General features: G+C 46.6%; 13 non-coding genes and 1 pseudogene across 13 annotated transcripts; all 14 read right to left on the reverse strand.

Annotated features, from left to right (window-relative positions):
* Nucleotides 1-1,938: 1,938 nt before the first annotated feature.
* On the reverse strand, nt 1,939-2,129 carry LOC142697766 (U2 spliceosomal RNA). Its single transcript, XR_012865525.1, has one exon. It is a non-coding gene; the product is annotated as a U2 spliceosomal RNA (small nuclear RNA).
* A 1,306-nt stretch (nt 2,130-3,435) lies between these two features.
* On the reverse strand, nt 3,436-3,626 carry LOC142697767 (U2 spliceosomal RNA). The gene has a single exon (XR_012865526.1). It is a non-coding gene; the product is annotated as a U2 spliceosomal RNA (small nuclear RNA).
* A 1,310-nt stretch (nt 3,627-4,936) lies between these two features.
* LOC142697768 (U2 spliceosomal RNA) lies at nt 4,937-5,127 on the reverse strand. Its single transcript, XR_012865527.1, has one exon. It is a non-coding gene; the product is annotated as a U2 spliceosomal RNA (small nuclear RNA).
* Nucleotides 5,128-6,433: 1,306 nt separating this feature from the next.
* On the reverse strand, nt 6,434-6,624 carry LOC142697769 (U2 spliceosomal RNA). Its single transcript, XR_012865528.1, has one exon. It is a non-coding gene; the product is annotated as a U2 spliceosomal RNA (small nuclear RNA).
* A 1,312-nt stretch (nt 6,625-7,936) lies between these two features.
* Nucleotides 7,937-8,127, reverse strand: LOC142697770 (U2 spliceosomal RNA). The gene has a single exon (XR_012865529.1). It is a non-coding gene; the product is annotated as a U2 spliceosomal RNA (small nuclear RNA).
* A 1,294-nt stretch (nt 8,128-9,421) lies between these two features.
* Nucleotides 9,422-9,612, reverse strand: LOC142697772 (U2 spliceosomal RNA). Its single transcript, XR_012865530.1, has one exon. It is a non-coding gene; the product is annotated as a U2 spliceosomal RNA (small nuclear RNA).
* A 1,294-nt stretch (nt 9,613-10,906) lies between these two features.
* On the reverse strand, nt 10,907-11,097 carry LOC142697773 (U2 spliceosomal RNA). The gene has a single exon (XR_012865531.1). It is a non-coding gene; the product is annotated as a U2 spliceosomal RNA (small nuclear RNA).
* A 1,296-nt stretch (nt 11,098-12,393) lies between these two features.
* Nucleotides 12,394-12,584, reverse strand: LOC142697774 (U2 spliceosomal RNA). The gene has a single exon (XR_012865532.1). It is a non-coding gene; the product is annotated as a U2 spliceosomal RNA (small nuclear RNA).
* Nucleotides 12,585-13,878: 1,294 nt separating this feature from the next.
* On the reverse strand, nt 13,879-14,069 carry LOC142697776 (U2 spliceosomal RNA). The gene has a single exon (XR_012865534.1). It is a non-coding gene; the product is annotated as a U2 spliceosomal RNA (small nuclear RNA).
* A 1,294-nt stretch (nt 14,070-15,363) lies between these two features.
* Nucleotides 15,364-15,554, reverse strand: LOC142697777 (U2 spliceosomal RNA). Its single transcript, XR_012865535.1, has one exon. It is a non-coding gene; the product is annotated as a U2 spliceosomal RNA (small nuclear RNA).
* Nucleotides 15,555-16,848: 1,294 nt separating this feature from the next.
* LOC142697778 (U2 spliceosomal RNA) lies at nt 16,849-17,039 on the reverse strand. The gene has a single exon (XR_012865536.1). It is a non-coding gene; the product is annotated as a U2 spliceosomal RNA (small nuclear RNA).
* Nucleotides 17,040-18,333: 1,294 nt separating this feature from the next.
* LOC142697779 (U2 spliceosomal RNA) lies at nt 18,334-18,524 on the reverse strand. Its single transcript, XR_012865537.1, has one exon. It is a non-coding gene; the product is annotated as a U2 spliceosomal RNA (small nuclear RNA).
* Nucleotides 18,525-19,818: 1,294 nt separating this feature from the next.
* On the reverse strand, nt 19,819-20,009 carry LOC142697780 (U2 spliceosomal RNA). The gene has a single exon (XR_012865538.1). It is a non-coding gene; the product is annotated as a U2 spliceosomal RNA (small nuclear RNA).
* A 1,294-nt stretch (nt 20,010-21,303) lies between these two features.
* Nucleotides 21,304-21,474, reverse strand: LOC142697830 (U2 spliceosomal RNA; annotated as a pseudogene).
* Nucleotides 21,475-25,034: the final 3,560 nt, after the last annotated feature.

The following is a 25,034-nucleotide window of genomic DNA, read 5'->3' on the forward strand; positions in this document are numbered from 1 at the left end:
TTAGCCGCTCCTCACTCTGGTCCGCATCAGACAATCTTTTGTGCATGTTGTCGCAACATGCCGCGGCCGTAAAGGATATGGTGTACCGACCGCGGCTTTCCTGGTCATTGAGACACAGGATGTCCGCCCGCTTGAGCCCCAGGAAGTCCAGCAGAATCACCTCCACAATGAAGCGAAGGTTCTTCCGCTGGCGATGGCCTTCTTCCACCTCGATGCGGACGGACTGGCGCAACCGGGTGTCCCCGGATGCAAATCCAAATGTAAATGGCATTTTCAGTGCCTGGGGGCTAAGCCTGTCCCTTATAGCAGCAAGGGCTCAGATTCCACAATTAAGTGGAACCCTCCCCCAAGGCCAAGGATTAGGGTACCCCAGACACCTACGAAGCCCGATAAACGCCCTCGGAACGCTCTTAGAAAAACGCCTCAAGGCCGGTTGACCTCTTGGGTAAGGCGCGATCGCAACTCGTTGTCCGGGGGCTAAGCCCACTCCCCAAATAGCAGCAAGGGGGTGAAGTCTCTCTGTGAAAAGAGACGATCCCCCAAGGCCAAGGAGCAGGGTACCCCGGACACCTCCCAACAAAACCAGATGCAGAAATACTACACCTGATCTTGCCAAAAGGCCGAGAAGCGATAACCCGAGCGGCCCTTGCCTTGCCCGAGCCTGTCCCATACTGCTGTTCACCCCTTGCAGCGATTGATTCAGCCTACTCCTAGGCAATTCCATGGGGCCCTGCAGGCTCACACACATTTACAGCTACTAAGCGGGAGGGAGGTGAATAAAGGCCGGAGAGGAAGCTACACAGGATTTGCTTCTTTTGCTTGCACCACAATGCAGTGCTGAAAGAGGAGGAATCTACATAAAAACGCCTTCCTGGCAACGCCCAAATGCCCTCCTGCCATGCAGATAAACACTGGCAGCGGCAGCAAGTGCATGCCCACAGCCACCCCTTGTTCCTTCACACCTTGTATCAGCTGTAATCCAGTCCAGTCCAGTCCAGTGCTGCCTGCTGAGCAGCACTGACCAACACTGCCTGGGCCCAGGCTTTTATCTATCTCTGAGGCAGGCCCCATTATGATGTCAGAAAGCTGGCTCTGGAATCCTGAGGGCTCCACTATGACACGTGCAAAGTTCCGTCTGAACTTTATATAAGACGGTGCGGCTCAGTCAGTCACTCAGTGTTGCCTGAGAGGGCAACACTGCAACAGCCGGCCGCCAGGCTGTCTTTTTTTTGCACATTTATTTGCCTCCAGGAGGCCACAAGAGGGAGACAAGGGACTGCAAAATGGAAAATAGGCATCCACCAACTTTACAGACAACTTCTCTTTGCTCCTACAACCTCCATCCTTGCACAGTTTGTTATTCTTCCAGGTAACATAGTAACAAATCCAAATTGCTGCTCTCTTTGTAGGCAAGCAAGGGTTTGTTGCAACTGCAATTCTTACTTCTTCTTGGAAATGTAGGGACGACAGTACATTCCATCACATCCATCTAGTGTACACAGGTAGGTCCATTGTGGCGGGCGGGCTGCTTTAATGGCTGTTTGCTGTTCCCCCTACTCCACTCCACTATTTGACTGTGGTGCTGCATCAATCAATCAGTGGCTGGCTCAGGTGCAGCTCTTTAACCTACCTAAAAGGGAGGGCGGAGAGAAGACAAGGAAGGTGAATGAGCTGTTCCAATGTGAAATGCCGGAAACACAGAAACACAGAAGACACACACACACACACACACACACACACACACACACAACAAGAGGTGGCAATGTATTAATTAATTGCATTTAATAAATGAGCTCATTATCACACATGACTGTACAAATGCATTGTCCAACAGGTGTTGAAATAATGGGATTAAAAGGGGAGATCCCATCAGAAAGACAAAAACAATAGCAAACACAAATAGCACTTTTGGAATCTGATTTTAGTCAACACATAAGGGAAGGGTGCACCGGTCCTGGAAATACTGCAATACCAGGTCAATGCGTGGAGTGGACAGAGCAAGCTCTATTTCCATCTCCCTGTTCTAAAAATCCATTTAATATATGGTCCCCAGATAGGGGACGTATCAGATATTAAACTGATAAGAACAGATACTACACTTGATCTTAGCCAAAAGGCCGAGAAGCGATAACCCGAGCGGCCCTTGCCTTGCCCGAGCCTGTCCCATACTGCTGTTCACCCCTTGCAGCGATTGATTCAGCCTACTCCTAGGCAATTCCATGGGGCCCTGCAGGCTCACACACATTTACAGCTACTAAGCGGGAGGGAGGTGAATAAAGGCCGGAGAGGAAGCTACACAGGATTTGCTTCTTTTGCTTGCACCACAATGCAGTGCTGAAAGAGGAGGAATCTACATAAAAACGCCTTCCTGGCAACGCCCAAATGCCCTCCTGCCATGCAGATAAACACTGGCAGCGGCAGCAAGTGCATGCCCACAGCCACCCCTTGTTCCTTCACACCTTGTATCAGCTGTAATCCAGTCCAGTCCAGTCCAGTGCTGCCTGCTGAGCAGCACTGACCAACACTGCCTGGGCCCAGGCTTTTATCTATCTCTGAGGCAGGCCCCATTATGATGTCAGAAAGCTGGCTCTGGAATCCTGAGGGCTCCACTATGACACGTGCAAAGTTCCGTCTGAACTTTATATAAGACGGTGCGGCTCAGTCAGTCACTCAGTGTTGCCTGAGAGGGCAACACTGCAACAGCCGGCCGCCAGGCTGTCTTTTTTTTGCACATTTATTTGCCTCCAGGAGGCCACAAGAGGGAGACAAGGGACTGCAAAATGGAAAATAGGCATCCACCAACTTTACAGACAACTTCTCTTTGCTCCTACAACCTCCATCCTTGCACAGTTTGTTATTCTTCCAGGTAACATAGTAACAAATCCAAATTGCTGCTCTCTTTGTAGGCAAGCAAGGGTTTGTTGCAACTGCAATTCTTACTTCTTCTTGGAAATGTAGGGACGACAGTACATTCCATCACATCCATCTAGTGTACACAGGTAGGTCCATTGTGGCGGGCGGGCTGCTTTAATGGCTGTTTGCTGTTCCCCCTACTCCACTCCACTATTTGACTGTGGTGCTGCATCAATCAATCAGTGGCTGGCTCAGGTGCAGCTCTTTAACCTACCTAAAAGGGAGGGCGGAGAGAAGACAAGGAAGGTGAATGAGCTGTTCCAATGTGAAATGCCGGAAACACAGAAACACAGAAGACACACACACACACACACACACACACACACACACACAACAAGAGGTGGCAATGTATTAATTAATTGCATTTAATAAATGAGCTCATTATCACACATGACTGTACAAATGCATTGTCCAACAGGTGTTGAAATAATGGGATTAAAAGGGGAGATCCCATCAGAAAGACAAAAACAATAGCAAACACAAATAGCACTTTTGGAATCTGATTTTAGTCAACACATAAGGGAAGGGTGCACCGGTCCTGGAAATACTGCAATACCAGGTCAATGCGTGGAGTGGACAGAGCAAGCTCTATTTCCATCTCCCTGTTCTAAAAATCCATTTAATATATGGTCCCCAGATAGGGGACGTATCAGATATTAAACTGATAAGAACAGATACTACACTTGATCTTAGCCAAAAGGCCGAGAAGCGATAACCCGAGCGGCCCTTGCCTTGCCCGAGCCTGTCCCATACTGCTGTTCACCCCTTGCAGCGATTGATTCAGCCTACTCCTAGGCAATTCCATGGGGCCCTGCAGGCTCACACACATTTACAGCTACTAAGCGGGAGGGAGGTGAATAAAGGCCGGAGAGGAAGCTACACAGGATTTGCTTCTTTTGCTTGCACCACAATGCAGTGCTGAAAGAGGAGGAATCTACATAAAAACGCCTTCCTGGCAACGCCCAAATGCCCTCCTGCCATGCAGATAAACACTGGCAGCGGCAGCAAGTGCATGCCCACAGCCACCCCTTGTTCCTTCACACCTTGTATCAGCTGTAATCCAGTCCAGTCCAGTCCAGTGCTGCCTGCTGAGCAGCACTGACCAACACTGCCTGGGCCCAGGCTTTTATCTATCTCTGAGGCAGGCCCCATTATGATGTCAGAAAGCTGGCTCTGGAATCCTGAGGGCTCCACTATGACACGTGCAAAGTTCCGTCTGAACTTTATATAAGACGGTGCGGCTCAGTCAGTCACTCAGTGTTGCCTGAGAGGGCAACACTGCAACAGCCGGCCGCCAGGCTGTCTTTTTTTTGCACATTTATTTGCCTCCAGGAGGCCACAAGAGGGAGACAAGGGACTGCAAAATGGAAAATAGGCATCCACCAACTTTACAGACAACTTCTCTTTGCTCCTACAACCTCCATCCTTGCACAGTTTGTTATTCTTCCAGGTAACATAGTAACAAATCCAAATTGCTGCTCTCTTTGTAGGCAAGCAAGGGTTTGTTGCAACTGCAATTCTTACTTCTTCTTGGAAATGTAGGGACGACAGTACATTCCATCACATCCATCTAGTGTACACAGGTAGGTCCATTGTGGCGGGCGGGCTGCTTTAATGGCTGTTTGCTGTTCCCCCTACTCCACTCCACTATTTGACTGTGGTGCTGCATCAATCAATCAGTGGCTGGCTCAGGTGCAGCTCTTTAACCTACCTAAAAGGGAGGGCGGAGAGAAGACAAGGAAGGTGAATGAGCTGTTCCAATGTGAAATGCCGGAAACACAGAAACACAGAAGACACACACACACACACACACACACACACACACACACACACAACAAGAGGTGGCAATGTATTAATTAATTGCATTTAATAAATGAGCTCATTATCACACATGACTGTACAAATGCATTGTCCAACAGGTGTTGAAATAATGGGATTAAAAGGGGAGATCCCATCAGAAAGACAAAAACAATAGCAAACACAAATAGCACTTTTGGAATCTGATTTTAGTCAACACATAAGGGAAGGGTGCACCGGTCCTGGAAATACTGCAATACCAGGTCAATGCGTGGAGTGGACAGAGCAAGCTCTATTTCCATCTCCCTGTTCTAAAAATCCATTTAATATATGGTCCCCAGATAGGGGACGTATCAGATATTAAACTGATAAGAACAGATACTACACTTGATCTTAGCCAAAAGGCCGAGAAGCGATAACCCGAGCGGCCCTTGCCTTGCCCGAGCCTGTCCCATACTGCTGTTCACCCCTTGCAGCGATTGATTCAGCCTACTCCTAGGCAATTCCATGGGGCCCTGCAGGCTCACACACATTTACAGCTACTAAGCGGGAGGGAGGTGAATAAAGGCCGGAGAGGAAGCTACACAGGATTTGCTTCTTTTGCTTGCACCACAATGCAGTGCTGAAAGAGGAGGAATCTACATAAAAACGCCTTCCTGGCAACGCCCAAATGCCCTCCTGCCATGCAGATAAACACTGGCAGCGGCAGCAAGTGCATGCCCACAGCCACCCCTTGTTCCTTCACACCTTGTATCAGCTGTAATCCAGTCCAGTCCAGTCCAGTGCTGCCTGCTGAGCAGCACTGACCAACACTGCCTGGGCCCAGGCTTTTATCTATCTCTGAGGCAGGCCCCATTATGATGTCAGAAAGCTGGCTCTGGAATCCTGAGGGCTCCACTATGACACGTGCAAAGTTCCGTCTGAACTTTATATAAGACGGTGCGGCTCAGTCAGTCACTCAGTGTTGCCTGAGAGGGCAACACTGCAACAGCCGGCCGCCAGGCTGTCTTTTTTTTGCACATTTATTTGCCTCCAGGAGGCCACAAGAGGGAGACAAGGGACTGCAAAATGGAAAATAGGCATCCACCAACTTTACAGACAACTTCTCTTTGCTCCTACAACCTCCATCCTTGCACAGTTTGTTATTCTTCCAGGTAACATAGTAACAAATCCAAATTGCTGCTCTCTTTGTAGGCAAGCAAGGGTTTGTTGCAACTGCAATTCTTACTTCTTCTTGGAAATGTAGGGACGACAGTACATTCCATCACATCCATCTAGTGTACACAGGTAGGTCCATTGTGGCGGGCGGGCTGCTTTAATGGCTGTTTGCTGTTCCCCCTACTCCACTCCACTATTTGACTGTGGTGCTGCATCAATCAATCAGTGGCTGGCTCAGGTGCAGCTCTTTAACCTACCTAAAAGGGAGGGCGGAGAGAAGACAAGGAAGGTGAATGAGCTGTTCCAATGTGAAATGCCGGAAACACAGAAACACAGAAGACACACACACACACACACACACACACACACACACACAACAAGAGGTGGCAATGTATTAATTAATTGCATTTAATAAATGAGCTCATTATCACACATGACTGTACAAATGCATTGTCCAACAGGTGTTGAAATAATGGGATTAAAAGGGGAGATCCCATCAGAAAGACAAAAACAATAGCAAACACAAATAGCACTTTTGGAATCTGATTTTAGTCAACACATAAGGGAAGGGTGCACCGGTCCTGGAAATACTGCAATACCAGGTCAATGCGTGGAGTGGACAGAGCAAGCTCTATTTCCATCTCCCTGTTCTAAAAATCCATTTAATATATGGTCCCCAGATAGGGGACGTATCAGATATTAAACTGATAAGAACAGATACTACACTTGATCTTAGCCAAAAGGCCGAGAAGCGATAACCCGAGCGGCCCTTGCCTTGCCCGAGCCTGTCCCATACTGCTGTTCACCCCTTGCAGCGATTGATTCAGCCTACTCCTAGGCAATTCCATGGGGCCCTGCAGGCTCACACACATTTACAGCTACTAAGCGGGAGGGAGGTGAATAAAGGCCGGAGAGGAAGCTACACAGGATTTGCTTCTTTTGCTTGCACCACAATGCAGTGCTGAAAGAGGAGGAATCTACATAAAAACGCCTTCCTGGCAACGCCCAAATGCCCTCCTGCCATGCAGATAAACACTGGCAGCGGCAGCAAGTGCATGCCCACAGCCACCCCTTGTTCCTTCACACCTTGTATCAGCTGTAATCCAGTCCAGTCCAGTCCAGTGCTGCCTGCTGAGCAGCACTGACCAACACTGCCTGGGCCCAGGCTTTTATCTATCTCTGAGGCAGGCCCCATTATGATGTCAGAAAGCTGGCTCTGGAATCCTGAGGGCTCCACTATGACACGTGCAAAGTTCCGTCTGAACTTTATATAAGACGGTGCGGCTCAGTCAGTCACTCAGTGTTGCCTGAGAGGGCAACACTGCAACAGCCGGCCGCCAGGCTGTCTTTTTTTTGCACATTTATTTGCCTCCAGGAGGCCACAAGAGGGAGACAAGGGACTGCAAAATGGAAAATAGGCATCCACCAACTTTACAGACAACTTCTCTTTGCTCCTACAACCTCCATCCTTGCACAGTTTGTTATTCTTCCAGGTAACATAGTAACAAATCCAAATTGCTGCTCTCTTTGTAGGCAAGCAAGGGTTTGTTGCAACTGCAATTCTTACTTCTTCTTGGAAATGTAGGGACGACAGTACATTCCATCACATCCATCTAGTGTACACAGGTAGGTCCATTGTGGCGGGCGGGCTGCTTTAATGGCTGTTTGCTGTTCCCCCTACTCCACTCCACTATTTGACTGTGGTGCTGCATCAATCAATCAGTGGCTGGCTCAGGTGCAGCTCTTTAACCTACCTAAAAGGGAGGGCGGAGAGAAGACAAGGAAGGTGAATGAGCTGTTCCAATGTGAAATGCCGGAAACACAGAAACACAGAAGACACACACACACACACACACACACACACACACACACAACAAGAGGAAGAGGTGGCAATGTATTCATTAATTGCATTTAATAAATGAGCTCATTATCACACATGACTGTACAAATGCATTGTCCAACAGGTGTTGAAATAATGGGATTAAAAGGGGAGATCCCTTCAGAAAGACAGAAACAATGGCAAAGAGAAAAAACACTTTTGGAATCTGATTTTAGTCAACACATAAGGGAAGGGTGCACCGGTCCTGGAAATACTGCAATACCAGGTCAATGCGTGGAGTGGACAGAGCAAGCTCTATTTCCATCTCCCTGTTCTAAAAATCCATTTAATATATGGTCCCCAGATAGGGGACGTATCAGATATTAAACTGATAAGAACAGATACTACACTTGATCTTAGCCAAAAGGCCGAGAAGCGATAACCCGAGCGGCCCTTGCCTTGCCCGAGCCTGTCCCATACTGCTGTTCACCCCTTGCAGCGATTCAGCCTACTCCTAGGCAATTCCATGGGGCCCTGCAGGCTCACACACATTTACAGCTACTAAGCGGGAGGTGAATAAAGGCCGGAGAGGAAGCCAGACAGGATTTGCTTCTTTTGCTTGCACCACAATGCAGTGCTGAAAGAGGAGGAATCTACATAAAAACGCCTTCCTGGCAACGCCCAAATGCCCTCCTGCCATGCAGATAAACACTGGCAGCGGCAGCAAGTGCATGCCCACAGCCACCCCTTGTTCCTTCACACCTTGTATCAGCTTTAATCCAGTCCTGTGCTGCCTGCTGAGCAGCACTGAACAACACTGCCTGGGCCCAGGCTTTTATCTCTGAGGCAGGCCCCATTATGATGTCAGAAAGCTGGCTCTGGAATCCTGAGGGCTCCACTATGACACGTGCAAAGTTCCGTCTGAACTTTATATAAGACTGTGAGGCTCAGTCAGTCACTCAGTGTTGCCTGAGAGGGCAACACTGCAACAGCCGGCCGCCAGGCTGTCTTTTTTTTGCACATTTATTTGCCTCCAGGAGGCCACAAGAGGGAGACAAGGGACTGCAAAATGGAAAATAGGCATCCACCAACTTTACAGACAACTTCTCTTTGCTCCTACAACCTCCATCCTTGCACAGTTTGTTATTCTTCCAGGTAACATAGTAACAAATCCAAATTGCTGCTCTCTTTGTAGGCAAGCAAGGGTTTGTTGCAACTGCAATTCTTACTTCTTCTTGAAATGTAGGGACGACAGTACATTCCATCACATCCACCTAGTGTACACAGGTAGGTCCATTGTGGCGGGTAGGCGGCTGGCTGCTTTAATGGCTGTTTGCTGTTCCCCTACTCCACTCCACTCCACTATTTGACTGTGGTGCTGCATCAATCAGTGGCTGGCTCAGGTGCAGCTCTTTAACTTACCTAGGAGGGAGGGAGGGAGGGAGGGCGGAGAGAAGACAAGGAAGGTGAATGAGCTGTTCCAATGTGAAATGCCGGAAACACAGAAACACAGAAGACACACACACACACACACACACACACACAACAAGAGGTGGCAATGTATTCATTAATTGCATTTAATAAATGAGCTCATTATCACACATGACTGTACAAATGCATTGTCCAACAGGTGTTGAAATAATGGGATTAAAAGGGGAGATCCCTTCAGAAAGACAGAAACAATGGCAAAGAGAAAAAACACTTTTGGAATCTGATTTTAGTCAACACATAAGGGAAGGGTGCACCGGTCCTGGAAATACTGCAATACCAGGTCAATGCGTGGAGTGGACAGAGCAAGCTCTATTTCCATCTCCCTGTTCTAAAAATCCATTTAATATATGGTCCCCAGATAGGGGACGTATCAGATATTAAACTGATAAGAACAGATACTACACTTGATCTTAGCCAAAAGGCCGAGAAGCGATAACCCGAGCGGCCCTTGCCTTGCCCGAGCCTGTCCCATACTGCTGTTCACCCCTTGCAGCGATTCAGCCTACTCCTAGGCAATTCCATGGGGCCCTGCAGGCTCACACACATTTACAGCTACTAAGCGGGAGGTGAATAAAGGCCGGAGAGGAAGCCAGACAGGATTTGCTTCTTTTGCTTGCACCACAATGCAGTGCTGAAAGAGGAGGAATCTACATAAAAACGCCTTCCTGGCAACGCCCAAATGCCCTCCTGCCATGCAGATAAACACTGGCAGCGGCAGCAAGTGCATGCCCACAGCCACCCCTTGTTCCTTCACACCTTGTATCAGCTTTAATCCAGTCCTGTGCTGCCTGCTGAGCAGCACTGAACAACACTGCCTGGGCCCAGGCTTTTATCTCTGAGGCAGGCCCCATTATGATGTCAGAAAGCTGGCTCTGGAATCCTGAGGGCTCCACTATGACACGTGCAAAGTTCCGTCTGAACTTTATATAAGACTGTGAGGCTCAGTCAGTCACTCAGTGTTGCCTGAGAGGGCAACACTGCAACAGCCGGCCGCCAGGCTGTCTTTTTTTTGCACATTTATTTGCCTCCAGGAGGCCACAAGAGGGAGACAAGGGACTGCAAAATGGAAAATAGGCATCCACCAACTTTACAGACAACTTCTCTTTGCTCCTACAACCTCCATCCTTGCACAGTTTGTTATTCTTCCAGGTAACATAGTAACAAATCCAAATTGCTGCTCTCTTTGTAGGCAAGCAAGGGTTTGTTGCAACTGCAATTCTTACTTCTTCTTGAAATGTAGGGACGACAGTACATTCCATCACATCCACCTAGTGTACACAGGTAGGTCCATTGTGGCGGGTAGGCGGCTGGCTGCTTTAATGGCTGTTTGCTGTTCCCCTACTCCACTCCACTCCACTATTTGACTGTGGTGCTGCATCAATCAGTGGCTGGCTCAGGTGCAGCTCTTTAACTTACCTAGGAGGGAGGGAGGGAGGGAGGGCGGAGAGAAGACAAGGAAGGTGAATGAGCTGTTCCAATGTGAAATGCCGGAAACACAGAAACACAGAAGACACACACACACACACACACACACACACAACAAGAGGTGGCAATGTATTCATTAATTGCATTTAATAAATGAGCTCATTATCACACATGACTGTACAAATGCATTGTCCAACAGGTGTTGAAATAATGGGATTAAAAGGGGAGATCCCTTCAGAAAGACAGAAACAATGGCAAAGAGAAAAAACACTTTTGGAATCTGATTTTAGTCAACACATAAGGGAAGGGTGCACCGGTCCTGGAAATACTGCAATACCAGGTCAATGCGTGGAGTGGACAGAGCAAGCTCTATTTCCATCTCCCTGTTCTAAAAATCCATTTAATATATGGTCCCCAGATAGGGGACGTATCAGATATTAAACTGATAAGAACAGATACTACACTTGATCTTAGCCAAAAGGCCGAGAAGCGATAACCCGAGCGGCCCTTGCCTTGCCCGAGCCTGTCCCATACTGCTGTTCACCCCTTGCAGCGATTCAGCCTACTCCTAGGCAATTCCATGGGGCCCTGCAGGCTCACACACATTTACAGCTACTAAGCGGGAGGTGAATAAAGGCCGGAGAGGAAGCCAGACAGGATTTGCTTCTTTTGCTTGCACCACAATGCAGTGCTGAAAGAGGAGGAATCTACATAAAAACGCCTTCCTGGCAACGCCCAAATGCCCTCCTGCCATGCAGATAAACACTGGCAGCGGCAGCAAGTGCATGCCCACAGCCACCCCTTGTTCCTTCACACCTTGTATCAGCTTTAATCCAGTCCTGTGCTGCCTGCTGAGCAGCACTGAACAACACTGCCTGGGCCCAGGCTTTTATCTCTGAGGCAGGCCCCATTATGATGTCAGAAAGCTGGCTCTGGAATCCTGAGGGCTCCACTATGACACGTGCAAAGTTCCGTCTGAACTTTATATAAGACTGTGAGGCTCAGTCAGTCACTCAGTGTTGCCTGAGAGGGCAACACTGCAACAGCCGGCCGCCAGGCTGTCTTTTTTTTGCACATTTATTTGCCTCCAGGAGGCCACAAGAGGGAGACAAGGGACTGCAAAATGGAAAATAGGCATCCACCAACTTTACAGACAACTTCTCTTTGCTCCTACAACCTCCATCCTTGCACAGTTTGTTATTCTTCCAGGTAACATAGTAACAAATCCAAATTGCTGCTCTCTTTGTAGGCAAGCAAGGGTTTGTTGCAACTGCAATTCTTACTTCTTCTTGAAATGTAGGGACGACAGTACATTCCATCACATCCACCTAGTGTACACAGGTAGGTCCATTGTGGCGGGTAGGCGGCTGGCTGCTTTAATGGCTGTTTGCTGTTCCCCTACTCCACTCCACTCCACTATTTGACTGTGGTGCTGCATCAATCAGTGGCTGGCTCAGGTGCAGCTCTTTAACTTACCTAGGAGGGAGGGAGGGAGGGAGGGCGGAGAGAAGACAAGGAAGGTGAATGAGCTGTTCCAATGTGAAATGCCGGAAACACAGAAACACAGAAGACACACACACACACACACACACACACACACAACAAGAGGTGGCAATGTATTCATTAATTGCATTTAATAAATGAGCTCATTATCACACATGACTGTACAAATGCATTGTCCAACAGGTGTTGAAATAATGGGATTAAAAGGGGAGATCCCTTCAGAAAGACAGAAACAATGGCAAAGAGAAAAAACACTTTTGGAATCTGATTTTAGTCAACACATAAGGGAAGGGTGCACCGGTCCTGGAAATACTGCAATACCAGGTCAATGCGTGGAGTGGACAGAGCAAGCTCTATTTCCATCTCCCTGTTCTAAAAATCCATTTAATATATGGTCCCCAGATAGGGGACGTATCAGATATTAAACTGATAAGAACAGATACTACACTTGATCTTAGCCAAAAGGCCGAGAAGCGATAACCCGAGCGGCCCTTGCCTTGCCCGAGCCTGTCCCATACTGCTGTTCACCCCTTGCAGCGATTCAGCCTACTCCTAGGCAATTCCATGGGGCCCTGCAGGCTCACACACATTTACAGCTACTAAGCGGGAGGTGAATAAAGGCCGGAGAGGAAGCCAGACAGGATTTGCTTCTTTTGCTTGCACCACAATGCAGTGCTGAAAGAGGAGGAATCTACATAAAAACGCCTTCCTGGCAACGCCCAAATGCCCTCCTGCCATGCAGATAAACACTGGCAGCGGCAGCAAGTGCATGCCCACAGCCACCCCTTGTTCCTTCACACCTTGTATCAGCTTTAATCCAGTCCTGTGCTGCCTGCTGAGCAGCACTGAACAACACTGCCTGGGCCCAGGCTTTTATCTCTGAGGCAGGCCCCATTATGATGTCAGAAAGCTGGCTCTGGAATCCTGAGGGCTCCACTATGACACGTGCAAAGTTCCGTCTGAACTTTATATAAGACTGTGAGGCTCAGTCAGTCACTCAGTGTTGCCTGAGAGGGCAACACTGCAACAGCCGGCCGCCAGGCTGTCTTTTTTTTGCACATTTATTTGCCTCCAGGAGGCCACAAGAGGGAGACAAGGGACTGCAAAATGGAAAATAGGCATCCACCAACTTTACAGACAACTTCTCTTTGCTCCTACAACCTCCATCCTTGCACAGTTTGTTATTCTTCCAGGTAACATAGTAACAAATCCAAATTGCTGCTCTCTTTGTAGGCAAGCAAGGGTTTGTTGCAACTGCAATTCTTACTTCTTCTTGAAATGTAGGGACGACAGTACATTCCATCACATCCACCTAGTGTACACAGGTAGGTCCATTGTGGCGGGTAGGCGGCTGGCTGCTTTAATGGCTGTTTGCTGTTCCCCTACTCCACTCCACTCCACTATTTGACTGTGGTGCTGCATCAATCAGTGGCTGGCTCAGGTGCAGCTCTTTAACTTACCTAGGAGGGAGGGAGGGAGGGAGGGCGGAGAGAAGACAAGGAAGGTGAATGAGCTGTTCCAATGTGAAATGCCGGAAACACAGAAACACAGAAGACACACACACACACACACACACACACACAACAAGAGGTGGCAATGTATTCATTAATTGCATTTAATAAATGAGCTCATTATCACACATGACTGTACAAATGCATTGTCCAACAGGTGTTGAAATAATGGGATTAAAAGGGGAGATCCCTTCAGAAAGACAGAAACAATGGCAAAGAGAAAAAACACTTTTGGAATCTGATTTTAGTCAACACATAAGGGAAGGGTGCACCGGTCCTGGAAATACTGCAATACCAGGTCAATGCGTGGAGTGGACAGAGCAAGCTCTATTTCCATCTCCCTGTTCTAAAAATCCATTTAATATATGGTCCCCAGATAGGGGACGTATCAGATATTAAACTGATAAGAACAGATACTACACTTGATCTTAGCCAAAAGGCCGAGAAGCGATAACCCGAGCGGCCCTTGCCTTGCCCGAGCCTGTCCCATACTGCTGTTCACCCCTTGCAGCGATTCAGCCTACTCCTAGGCAATTCCATGGGGCCCTGCAGGCTCACACACATTTACAGCTACTAAGCGGGAGGTGAATAAAGGCCGGAGAGGAAGCCAGACAGGATTTGCTTCTTTTGCTTGCACCACAATGCAGTGCTGAAAGAGGAGGAATCTACATAAAAACGCCTTCCTGGCAACGCCCAAATGCCCTCCTGCCATGCAGATAAACACTGGCAGCGGCAGCAAGTGCATGCCCACAGCCACCCCTTGTTCCTTCACACCTTGTATCAGCTTTAATCCAGTCCTGTGCTGCCTGCTGAGCAGCACTGAACAACACTGCCTGGGCCCAGGCTTTTATCTCTGAGGCAGGCCCCATTATGATGTCAGAAAGCTGGCTCTGGAATCCTGAGGGCTCCACTATGACACGTGCAAAGTTCCGTCTGAACTTTATATAAGACTGTGAGGCTCAGTCAGTCACTCAGTGTTGCCTGAGAGGGCAACACTGCAACAGCCGGCCGCCAGGCTGTCTTTTTTTTGCACATTTATTTGCCTCCAGGAGGCCACAAGAGGGAGACAAGGGACTGCAAAATGGAAAATAGGCATCCACCAACTTTACAGACAACTTCTCTTTGCTCCTACAACCTCCATCCTTGCACAGTTTGTTATTCTTCCAGGTAACATAGTAACAAATCCAAATTGCTGCTCTCTTTGTAGGCAAGCAAGGGTTTGTTGCAACTGCAATTCTTACTTCTTCTTGAAATGTAGGGACGACAGTACATTCCATCACATCCACCTAGTGTACACAGGTAGGTCCATTGTGGCGGGTAGGCGGCTGGCTGCTTTAATGGCTGTTTGCTGTTCCCCTACTCCACTCCACTCCACTATTTGACTGTGGTGCTGCATCAATCAGTGGCTGGCTCAGGTGCAGCTCTTTAACTTACCTAGGAGGGAGGGAGGGAGGGAGGGCGGAGAGAAGACAAGGAAGGTGAATGAGCTGTTCCAATGTGAAATGCCGGAAACACAGAAACACAGAAGACACACACACACACACACACACACACACAACAAGAGGTGGCAATGTATTCATTAATTGCATTTAATAAATGAGCTCATTATCACACATGACTGTACAAATGCATTGTCCAACAGGTGTTGAAATAATGGGATTAAAAGGGGAGATCCCTTCAGAAAGACAGAAACAATGGCAAAGAGAAAAAACACTTTTGGAATCTGATTTTAGTCAACACATAAGGGAAGGGTGCACCGGTCCTGGAAATACTGCAATACCAGGTCAATGCGTGGAGTGGACAGAGCAAGCTCTATTTCCATCTCCCTGTTCTAAAAATCCATTTAATATATGGTCCCCAGATAGGGGACGTATCAGATATTAAACTGATAAGAACAGATACTACACTTGATCTTAGCCAAAAGGCCGAGAAGCGATAACCCGAGCGGCCCTTGCCTTGCCCGAGCCTGTCCCATACTGCTGTTCACCCCTTGCAGCGATTCAGCCTACTCCTAGGCAATTCCATGGGGCCCTGCAGGCTCACACACATTTACAGCTACTAAGCGGGAGGTGAATAAAGGCCGGAGAGGAAGCCAGACAGGATTTGCTTCTTTTGCTTGCACCACAATGCAGTGCTGAAAGAGGAGGAATCTACATAAAAACGCCTTCCTGGCAACGCCCAAATGCCCTCCTGCCATGCAGATAAACACTGGCAGCGGCAGCAAGTGCATGCCCACAGCCACCCCTTGTTCCTTCACACCTTGTATCAGCTTTAATCCAGTCCTGTGCTGCCTGCTGAGCAGCACTGAACAACACTGCCTGGGCCCAGGCTTTTATCTCTGAGGCAGGCCCCATTATGATGTCAGAAAGCTGGCTCTGGAATCCTGAGGGCTCCACTATGACACGTGCAAAGTTCCGTCTGAACTTTATATAAGACTGTGAGGCTCAGTCAGTCACTCAGTGTTGCCTGAGAGGGCAACACTGCAACAGCCGGCCGCCAGGCTGTCTTTTTTTTGCACATTTATTTGCCTCCAGGAGGCCACAAGAGGGAGACAAGGGACTGCAAAATGGAAAATAGGCATCCACCAACTTTACAGACAACTTCTCTTTGCTCCTACAACCTCCATCCTTGCACAGTTTGTTATTCTTCCAGGTAACATAGTAACAAATCCAAATTGCTGCTCTCTTTGTAGGCAAGCAAGGGTTTGTTGCAACTGCAATTCTTACTTCTTCTTGAAATGTAGGGACGACAGTACATTCCATCACATCCACCTAGTGTACACAGGTAGGTCCATTGTGGCGGGTAGGCGGCTGGCTGCTTTAATGGCTGTTTGCTGTTCCCCTACTCCACTCCACTCCACTATTTGACTGTGGTGCTGCATCAATCAGTGGCTGGCTCAGGTGCAGCTCTTTAACTTACCTAGGAGGGAGGGAGGGAGGGAGGGCGGAGAGAAGACAAGGAAGGTGAATGAGCTGTTCCAATGTGAAATGCCGGAAACACAGAAACACAGAAGACACACACACACACACACACACACACACAACAAGAGGTGGCAATGTATTCATTAATTGCATTTAATAAATGAGCTCATTATCACACATGACTGTACAAATGCATTGTCCAACAGGTGTTGAAATAATGGGATTAAAAGGGGAGATCCCTTCAGAAAGACAGAAACAATGGCAAAGAGAAAAAACACTTTTGGAATCTGATTTTAGTCAACACATAAGGGAAGGGTGCACCGGTCCTGGAAATACTGCAATACCAGGTCAATGCGTGGAGTGGACAGAGCAAGCTCTATTTCCATCTCCCTGTTCTAAAAATCCATTTAATATATGGTCCCCAGATAGGGGACGTATCAGATATTAAACTGATAAGAACAGATACTACACTTGATCTTAGCCAAAAGGCCGAGAAGCGATAACCCGAGCGGCCCTTGCCTTGCCCGAGCCTGTCCCATACTGCTGTTCACCCCTTGCAGCGATTCAGCCTACTCCTAGGCAATTCCATGGGGCCCTGCAGGCTCACACACATTTACAGCTACTAAGCGGGAGGTGAATAAAGGCCGGAGAGGAAGCCAGACAGGATTTGCTTCTTTTGCTTGCACCACAATGCAGTGCTGAAAGAGGAGGAATCTACATAAAAACGCCTTCCTGGCAACGCCCAAATGCCCTCCTGCCATGCAGATAAACACTGGCAGCGGCAGCAAGTGCATGCCCACAGCCACCCCTTGTTCCTTCACACCTTGTATCAGCTTTAATCCAGTCCTGTGCTGCCTGCTGAGCAGCACTGAACAACACTGCCTGGGCCCAGGCTTTTATCTCTGAGGCAGGCCCCATTATGATGTCAGAAAGCTGGCTCTGGAATCCTGAGGGCTCCACTATGACACGTGCAAAGTTCCGTCTGAACTTTATATAAGACTGTGAGGCTCAGTCAGTCACTCAGTGTTGCCTGAGAGGGCAACACTGCAACAGCCGGCCGCCAGGCTGTCTTTTTTTTGCACATTTATTTGCCTCCAGGAGGCCACAAGAGGGAGACAAGGGACTGCAAAATGGAAAATAGGCATCCACCAACTTTACAGACAACTTCTCTTTGCTCCTACAACCTCCATCCTTGCACAGTTTGTTATTCTTCCAGGTAACATAGTAACAAATCCAAATTGCTGCTCTCTTTGTAGGCAAGCAAGGGTTTGTTGCAACTGCAATTCTTACTTCTTCTTGAAATGTAGGGACGACAGTACATTCCATCACATCCACCTAGTGTACACAGGTAGGTCCATTGTGGCGGGTAGGCGGCTGGCTGCTTTAATGGCTGTTTGCTGTTCCCCTACTCCACTCCACTCCACTATTTGACTGTGGTGCTGCATCAATCAGTGGCTGGCTCAGGTGCAGCTCTTTAACTTACCTAGGAGGGAGGGAGGGAGGGAGGGCGGAGAGAAGACAAGGAAGGTGAATGAGCTGTTCCAATGTGAAATGCCGGAAACACAGAAACACAGAAGACACACACACACACACACACACACACACAACAAGAGGTGGCAATGTATTCATTAATTGCATTTAATAAATGAGCTCATTATCACACATGACTGTACAAATGCATTGTCCAACAGGTGTTGAAATAATGGGATTAAAAGGGGAGATCCCTTCAGAAAGACAGAAACAATGGCAAAGAGAAAAAACACTTTTGGAATCTGATTTTAGTCAACACATAAGGGAAGGGTGCACCGGTCCTGGAAATACTGCAATACCAGGTCAATGCGTGGAGTGGACAGAGCAAGCTCTATTTCCATCTCCCTGTTCTAAAAATCCATTTAATATATGGTCCCCAGATAGGGGACGTATCAGATATTAAACTGATAAGAACAGATACTACACTTGATCTTAGCCAAAAGGCCGAGAAGCGATAACCCGAGCGGCCCTTGCCTTGCCCGAGCCTGTCCCATACTGCTGTTCACCCCTTGCAGCGATTCAGCCTACTCCTAGGCAATTCCATGGGGCCCTGCAGGCTCACACACATTTACAGCTACTAAGCGGGAGGTGAATAAAGGCCGGAGAGGAAGCCAGACAGGATTTGCTTCTTTTGCTTGCACCACAATGCAGTGCTGAAAGAGGAGGAATCTACATAAAAACGCCTTCCTGGCAACGCCCAAATGCCCTCCTGCCATGCAGATAAACACTGGCAGCGGCAGCAAGTGCATGCCCACAGCCACCCCTTGTTCCTTCACACCTTGTATCAGCTTTAATCCAGTCCTGTGCTGCCTGCTGAGCAGCACTGAACAACACTGCCTGGGCCCAGGCTTTTATCTCTGAGGCAGGCCCCATTATGATGTCAGAAAGCTGGCTCTGGAATCCTGAGGGCTCCACTATGACACGTGCAAAGTTCCGTCTGAACTTTATATAAGACTGTGAGGCTCAGTCAGTCACTCAGTGTTGCCTGAGAGGGCAACACTGCAACAGCCGGCCGCCAGGCTGTCTTTTTTTTGCACATTTATTTGCCTCCAGGAGGCCACAAGAGGGAGACAAGGGACTGCAAAATGGAAAATAGGCATCCACCAACTTTACAGACAACTTCTCTTTGCTCCTACAACCTCCATCCTTGCACAGTTTGTTATTCTTCCAGGTAACATAGTAACAAATCCAAATTGCTGCTCTCTTTGTAGGCAAGCAAGGGTTTGTTGCAACTGCAATTCTTACTTCTTCTTGAAATGTAGGGACGACAGTACATTCCATCACATCCACCTAGTGTACACAGGTAGGTCCATTGTGGCGGGTAGGCGGCTGGCTGCTTTAATGGCTGTTTGCTGTTCCCCTACTCCACTCCACTCCACTATTTGACTGTGGTGCTGCATCAATCAGTGGCTGGCTCAGGTGCAGCTCTTTAACTTACCTAGGAGGGAGGGAGGGAGGGAGGGCGGAGAGAAGACAAGGAAGGTGAATGAGCTGTTCCAATGTGAAATGCCGGAAACACAGAAACACAGAAGACACACACACACACACACACACACACACAACAAGAGGTGGCAATGTATTCATTAATTGCATTTAATAAATGAGCTCATTATCACACATGACTGTACAAATGCATTGTCCAACAGGTGTTGAAATAATGGGATTAAAAGGGGAGATCCCTTCAGAAAGACAGAAACAATGGCAAAGAGAAAAAACACTTTTGGAATCTGATTTTAGTCAACACATAAGGGAAGGGTGCACCGGTCCTGGAAATACTGCAATACCAGGTCAATGCGTGGAGTGGACAGAGCAAGCTCTATTTCCATCTCCCTGTTCTAAAAATCCATTTAATATATGGTCCCCAGATAGGGGACGTATCAGATATTAAACTGATAAGAACAGATACTACACTTGATCTTAGCCAAAAGGCCGAGAAGCGATAACCCGAGCGGCCCTTGCCTTGCCCGAGCCTGTCCCATACTGCTGTTCACCCCTTGCAGCGATTCAGCCTACTCCTAGGCAATTCCATGGGGCCCTGCAGGCTCACACACATTTACAGCTACTAAGCGGGAGGTGAATAAAGGCCGGAGAGGAAGCCAGACAGGATTTGCTTCTTTTGCTTGCACCACAATGCAGTGCTGAAAGAGGAGGAATCTACATAAAAACGCCTTCCTGGCAACGCCCAAATGCCCTCCTGCCATGCAGATAAACACTGGCAGCGGCAGCAAGTGCATGCCCACAGCCACCCCTTGTTCCTTCACACCTTGTATCAGCTTTAATCCAGTCCTGTGCTGCCTGCTGAGCAGCACTGAACAACACTGCCTGGGCCCAGGCTTTTATCTCTGAGGCAGGCCCCATTATGATGTCAGAAAGCTGGCTCTGGAATCCTGAGGGCTCCACTATGACACGTGCAAAGTTCCGTCTGAACTTTATATAAGACTGTGAGGCTCAGTCAGTCACTCAGTGTTGCCTGAGAGGGCAACACTGCAACAGCCGGCCGCCAGGCTGTCTTTTTTTTGCACATTTATTTGCCTCCAGGAGGCCACAAGAGGGAGACAAGGGACTGCAAAATGGAAAATAGGCATCCACCAACTTTACAGACAACTTCTCTTTGCTCCTACAACCTCCATCCTTGCACAGTTTGTTATTCTTCCAGGTAACATAGTAACAAATCCAAATTGCTGCTCTCTTTGTAGGCAAGCAAGGGTTTGTTGCAACTGCAATTCTTACTTCTTCTTGAAATGTAGGGACGACAGTACATTCCATCACATCCACCTAGTGTACACAGGTAGGTCCATTGTGGCGGGTAGGCGGCTGGCTGCTTTAATGGCTGTTTGCTGTTCCCCTACTCCACTCCACTCCACTATTTGACTGTGGTGCTGCATCAATCAGTGGCTGGCTCAGGTGCAGCTCTTTAACTTACCTAGGAGGGAGGGAGGGAGGGAGGGCGGAGAGAAGACAAGGAAGGTGAATGAGCTGTTCCAATGTGAAATGCCGGAAACACAGAAACACAGAAGACACACACACACACACACACACACACACAACAAGAGGTGGCAATGTATTCATTAATTGCATTTAATAAATGAGCTCATTATCACACATGACTGTACAAATGCATTGTCCAACAGGTGTTGAAATAATGGGATTAAAAGGGGAGATCCCTTCAGAAAGACAGAAACAATGGCAAAGAGAAAAAACACTTTTGGAATCTGATTTTAGTCAACACATAAGGGAAGGGTGCACCGGTCCTGGAAATACTGCAATACCAGGTCAATGCGTGGAGTGGACAGAGCAAGCTCTATTTCCATCTCCCTGTTCTAAAAATCCATTTAATATATGGTCCCCAGATAGGGGACGTATCAGATATTAAACTGATAAGAACAGATTTTTTTTTTTTTTTTTTTTTTTTTTTTTTTTTTTTTTATTTTTTTTTTATTAAACCATTCAGGTTTTTTTGAATAAAACCGAGAACTGTAGTTGTTCAAACCACCTCTCTATTTTTCAAAAAATCTCATCACTCTGGTTCATTATTTTATTTTCCCATCAAATACAAGATAAGTCAAACAAAATTCCTCAAACTAAATACCGCCATTTTAACATTCGCCATATCCCTTCCGCATCCATACCTTTTTCTAGATCCCATTTATAATAAAAATACAATTTAGCCAATACCATACTAACCACATCCTCCATCTCAAATACTTCTCTTTTATACACATTCAAATTCCTCGTATTCCACAAAACCTCTTTCACACAAGTCAAAAAAATCCACAACACTCTATCCTTTTCACTACCCAAACTACACAAACCAAACAAGACAATTTCGTACGTCAAACTCTTCAAACCAGTCAATTCTTCGCACAACCCACTCAACTTTTTCCAAACATCCTTTGCATGCTTACACGACCAAAACACATGACTCACATCCTCATCATCCCCACAACCTTCTCTCGGACACCTTTCAGATGCAACCAAACCTCTTCTTTTCTGAACACTCCTTACAGGCAACACTCCATGTACCGACATCCATAACAAATCTTTCTGCTTATTTGACACATCATACGTAACAATCTTCTTCCACACAGACCTAGACTCCATCGAATTCAAACCATTTACAGAACACATCACATTATTCATACACATACTTCTCACAACATTCTTTTCACTCAAAAATCTCTCCATTCTTACATCCTCTAGCTGGAACTTTTTAATAAATTTTTCAACATACAAATACCACCCTGTGCACTGAAAAGCAATTGGTTTACATAAATTACGTTTTTCCCACCTTAGACGCTGAATCACCGTTCCAGCTAAATATTTCGACATTCTGGAAGCCTTGGATTCTTTAAATAAAAGCTCTACAAAAAAACGTACACAATTAATTCCGATGAAAATCTCCAAATTTGGGAAATCCAAGCCTCCATTACGTCTGCTTTTCATTAGAATTTCTCTCTTTGCCTTCTCAATCCCGCTCCCCCATAAAAAAAGGAACAAAACTCTATTCACTTTTTTTAACATAGCTACAGCAGGAGGAAAAACCAGAGCAACATATAAAATCATAGGAAGAATAATACTTTTGACAATTAAAACCTTCCCCGAAAAAGAAAGATCCCTCATTCTCCACATTTCCAACTTTCTCACAATCCTACCACCTAACTCATCCCAACTTTCTCTCCCTTTCAGCTCATCATCAAACACAATACCCAAAATTTTCACACCATTCACCTGTTCCATATCAGAATCACTCACCCGCTCATTACTGAAAAAAATTTTAAATTTGCTCTTACCCCAATTTATTTTAAAAGCAGACGCAATACAAAACATATTTACGATCAACTTCACTCTGGACATATCATACACTGAATCACACAATACGCAAATATCATCCATATATCCCAAAGCTTTCACACGTTTTCCATCACACCCGGGCACCACCAAACCTTTCACAACCTTATCATTTCTAATCATTTGCAACAATGGTTCAATCGCACAAATAAATAGGATGGGAGACAACGGACAACCCTGTCGCACACCAGACATAATATTAAACGATTCTGAAAAAAACCCATTCACCTGCACACAGCTCTTTGCATTCGCGTATAAATTCTTCAACAAACTCACAAACTGAACCGGAAAACCCATTCTCTCTAACACTTTGAACAAAAACACATGCGCCACACGATCAAACGCTTTCTCAAAATCTAACGCACACACAATCACCTTCTTATTCCGACCCTTACAATCCTCAAGCGTGTCCCGCACCAACGCCACGTTTTCATGCAATTTCCTTTTCGGTACCGCACATACCTGATCCTCATCAATCACACACCCAATCACATCTCTCATACGATTCGCAATCAGCTTGGCAAAAATTTTATAATCCGTATTAAGCAAAGTAATTGGTCGCCAGTTTTCTAACCGTCTCTTGTCTCCTTTTTTATGCAACAAAACTACCATACCCTTCTTCATCACATCACACATATTAATCCCAGAAAACAACACTCTCATAACTTCTATAACATCCTTCCCAATTATATCCCAATATTTCCCATAGAAATCAGCTGGTATTCCATCGATCCCTGGAGACTTATTTTTAGCCATACTTCCCACCACATCCTTTACTTCACCATCCATAATCTCACCAAGCAAAAACGCACATTCACTTTCAGGAACAAAATTACACACAATATCCAAAAACTCCTCATCATCGCCCAAATCACATTTCTTCACATCATACAGTTTTTTATAAAAATCAGACACCACATCAATCACATCCTTACCGAACACCTCCTTATCATCCTTATCCAATAATACATTCATTCCACTTTTTCCACCACACATTTTTTTAAAGAAAAATCTAGTGCACTTCTCGTGATTATCTCTAACCTCCACCTTAGACCTAAATATAATTTCTTTCCCTTTCTCTCGGAACCACTCCTTAATATCTTTTTTTGTTTTTTCCAAATCGTGTCTTACATCCATACCCAAATTTTTACATTGTTGAAGGAACGTCATCCGCATATTAAAGCGTGAATATTCTAATCTTTTCCTTCTCGCTCTTCTATACCCTATCTGTCTAAAAAACCCACCAATCTTTTTTTTCACCCATACCCACCATTCACACACATTAGAGAAAGAACTTTTCTTCCTAACCCAAAACCCATATTTTTTCCCAAACCTAGTTTTTTCCCTTTTATCACTCAGAAAACTAACATTCATCTTCCATACCCCTCTACCATAAAAGAAATTATTTATAACAAAAACCCCCAACAAACACTCGTGATCTGAAAACCACACTCTCTCCTGCGCATAATCTACACATTTCATTGCAGAGGTAGAAAAAAAGAAAAAGTCCAGACGAGAATCCGTTCTTCCGTCATCGGCATGATAGGTAAATGGACCTGGTTTCCTGGTGACAGCGTCCTGCAAAGCAAAGTCCTGCAAAATTTTATTCCACAAAACTCCGGTAGCGTCCACATTAGACTCTGTGGATCCAGCTCGGGCCTGCTTCTCCAGGATACAGTTAATGTCACCAACAATAATTACAGGAACTTTACCGTGTAGAAAAAATTTTAAAGTATCAAAAAGTGCCAACCTATCAGATTTCACAGCATGGCCATAGATATTGATAAGCCTAAACTGCCACCCCTTGTAGGATAGTAACACGCAGACACATCTTCCTTCCTGAATGATTTGAGTCTGTTTGATGACAAACTCATTATTTTTAAAGAGAATACCAATTCCATCGTTCCTATTTGTGGAAGAAAAGGACCAAATTGCTTCCCCAAACTTCCATTCTTCTTTACTAGGATTTTTTGACAAACCACATTCTTGTACACAAACAATGTCACTGCCCTTAGAGGCCAAAAAGTCCAGGACTGCAGCACGCTTGTGAGCAGAGGAGAACACCCGTACATTTTGAGAGACAATCTTTAATCTCAAAGACATGCGGGCATAGTATGG

Source organism: Rhinoderma darwinii (genome assembly GCF_050947455.1).
Source record: "Rhinoderma darwinii isolate aRhiDar2 chromosome 5 unlocalized genomic scaffold, aRhiDar2.hap1 SUPER_5_unloc_9, whole genome shotgun sequence".
Classification (NCBI taxonomy): Eukaryota; Metazoa; Chordata; class Amphibia; order Anura; family Rhinodermatidae; genus Rhinoderma; species Rhinoderma darwinii.